Below are 3522 nucleotides of genomic sequence, written 5' to 3' on the forward strand. Positions count from 1 at the left end.
GAGCGGATAATTTATACACTTTTTGGCATCATTTTTATATAGTTTTTAGTATGTTTGTTTAGTTTTTATTAAGTTTTTATAGGTTTTAGTGTTAAATTCACATTTTTGGATTCTACATTGAGTTTTTGTGTTTTTTTACAATTTCAGGTAATTTCTGGCAAAAATTGAGGAGCTGGAGCAATAGTCTGATTCAGAGACAGAGAAAGCACTACAGATGCTATCTGGCTCTGACCTCCTTGCATTTGGAAGAGCTTTTCTAGAGCTACAAAAGTACAAATGGAGCGTTATCAATGGCTATGGAAATCTGACTTTCAGAGCTTTCCAGCAATATATAATAGTCTATACTTTTTTTGAGATTAGAAGGCCCAAAAGTGGCATCCAACGCCAGCCTCCTGCCCCCTTCCTGGCGTCCAGCACCCACAAGGCGGAGTCCAACGTCCAAATGCCCAAAGAGGACTCCCTAGCCAGTGTTCAATGCCCTAGAGGCCTCATAGCACGTGGATCTCATCAAAGCTCAGCCCAAACACTCACCAAGTGGGAAATTTTACATTCTCCACAGAGGAGGACGCACACCATATTCGAATTAACCATTGTATTTCCTTTCAGTATGAGTTTCTAAACCTCCTAGGTTGAAGGGAGGAGCCTTGCTGAGTCCTATGAATTAATAAAAGTATTACTGTTTCTCTTCGATCCGTGTTTGATTTATTACTAAGATGCATACTCGTTCTTTGAAGAACTGAAAATTGATGGTTTAGAAGTTATAATAAATACTCGTTATAATTATAGTTACTAAACCAAGCAATCAACCTTTCTTACAAAAGTTTTGGTTGTCACAAGTAACAAACCCCCTTTTTTTAAAATTGATAACCGAGTATTTAAACCTCGGGTCGTCTTCTCAAGAAATTGCAGGGAGGTGTTCTTATTATTGGTTATGAGTTTGTAAATTGGGGGTTTTGAAAGTAAGGAAGCAGTATGTTGAATGATAATAAGAATAAAATAAATAACTATAAAATAGACTCTTGTCAAGGTATGAAAACTGGAAGTCCTATCCTGGTTATCCTTATCAATTGTAATGAGAATTGGATTTTTTTCCCACTTTGTTAACCTCTAACTATGAAGGTAAGTTAAGTGGATGAATTAATTCTGATTCCTCAAGTCCTAGTCTTTCCTTGGGAAAAGTTAGAGTTATTGGAACCCGAATTAATTCTTGAAGAATTCCAATTTTCAATCAACAATGAGTTTGATAACTTAAGTGTCTCCAATGACTCAACCAAAGCCAAAAGAGAAAAATTCAAATTATTTATATAATAAATAAAAGAAAGCGATCATAATTCTGAAATACCTCAATTAGCACTAATAAAGATATCAAATGTAACATGGAAGAGTTCATAAATTAAATTAAAAAAAGAAATAAAAGAACATTGAACCTGTGATGAAGAAGAATTAATCCTAAATTCTAAAACTAAATCCTAAGTGAGAGGAGAGAACCTCTCTCTCAAAAAACTACATCTAAATCCTAAAATTGTGAATATGAAAGCTTGTTTATCAATGGATGCATTTCCCCACTTTATAGCCTCTAATCTGTGTTTTCTGGGCTGCAAACTGGGTCAGAAACAGCCCAGAATTCGCTGGTTGCGAATTCGAACACGCTGATTTTTCATCACTGCAATGCGGCCGCGTGGAGCACGCGTTCGTGTCACCTAGCATCAGAAAAACTACGGCATATTATATATAAAATCAAAGCCCCAGACGTTAACTTTCCAACGCAACTGGAACCGCATCATTTGGACCTCTATAGCTCAAGTTATGACCGTTTGAGTGCAGAGAGGTCAAGCTGGACAGCTTTAGCAGTTCCTTCAGTTTCTTATATTCCTTCCACTTTTGCATGCTTCCTTTCTATCCTCTAATCTATTCCTGCCCTGTAATCTCTGAAAACACTTAACACACGTATCAAGGCATCTAATGGAAATAAGAGAGGATTAAACATAGGGAACTTAAGGCCAAAGAAGCATGTTTTCAATCAAAGCACATAATGAGGAAGGCAAATGTAAAATCATGCAAATAGTATGAATAAGTGGGTAAAGAGTTGATAAAAATCACTCAATTGAGCACAAGATAAACCATAAAATAGTGGTTTATCAACCTCCCCACACTTAAACATTAGCATGTCCTCATGCTAAGCTCAAGAGAAGCTATAAAGAAGTGAAGAGGAATGATAGATTAATATGAAATGCAACCTATCTATATGAATGCAACTACATGCAAAATGTTTCTACCTACTTAGTTAAAAGTAAACAAATCTTTAAAGAGGAAATATGAACTGGATTTCACTAATTCAAATCATGAAAATGAAGTACAGATAGACTTGCAAGAAGAAAATAGCTCATGAAAGCAGGGAACAAGGGATTGAGCATCGAACCCTCACTGATAGTGTATACACTCTAATCACTCAAGTGTTTAAGGTTCGATTCTCTCAATTCTCTCCTAACCTTGCTTTCTAAGGCTTGCTTTTCTTCTACCAATCAACAAAAATTTAATGCAGAGATACACATATCAAGAGGTCTTTTAAGGGTTGTAATGGGGTTAGGGTCAAGGTAGGATTGTATTTGGCCAAGTGGACTAAAATCTGAATCCTTAATTAACTTAAACTTTTCCCACCTAACTTAAGACAATCCATGTAATCATAATACCACATCTAACTATCCATTAACCATGTTTTCCACATATTCATGCATTCTACTTTCAAGTACAGTAGATATGCATTGCTTTCACCACTTTGGGGCATTTTGTCCCCTTTTTGCTTAATTGCTCTTTTTTTTCTTTTCTTTTTCTCACTTTTTTTTATATTTTTTTTCTTTTATTTTTCTCAATGCATATGATTAAATTATTGGATGCATGAATCATGTCCTAAACATTTCTTTCACATTTTCAGAAAATTCTAACATACTCAATTCTCAAACCAAATGTTTCCAAACCCAATTTTCCCACTCTTAAATCATAAGCACTTTCACTAGTCTAAGCTAACCAAGGATTCAAATTAAAGGCATTATTGTCTTTCGCTTAGAGTTAATGATGTGCTAAAGTAAAGAACAAAGGGGTATAATAGGCTCAAAATTGGTTTGCAAGGGATAATGAAAGGTAAGGCCATATGGGTATGTAAGCTCAGTGAAACAAAGGCCTCAATCATGTAAGTGTATGCATACATCAAATAATGGAAATATAGAATTAAGCAAGACAAAGATCACAATTTTAGAGAGAAAAATACACACCAAAATAAAATATTGGTTGATAAAATGCAACCAATTCAAATAAGCTCAAAATCTTACAGGTTTTGTGTGTTCGAGCTCTAACCCATGTTCCAAAATAATATTTCTTCAAACAAGTGTAATATTAAATTTTATTCAAATTAGTGAAATGCTCTAAAAGGTTTCTTGAAAAAGAAAATATTACTTCAACCAAATGGTAAAATATGCAAAAAATCAAATAAATATGCAATCAAACATGCAAATGCAACAACTAACA

The sequence above is a fragment of the Arachis hypogaea genome, chromosome 12 (genome assembly GCF_003086295.3).
Source record: "Arachis hypogaea cultivar Tifrunner chromosome 12, arahy.Tifrunner.gnm2.J5K5, whole genome shotgun sequence".
Lineage (NCBI taxonomy): Eukaryota > Viridiplantae > Streptophyta > Magnoliopsida > Fabales > Fabaceae > Arachis > Arachis hypogaea.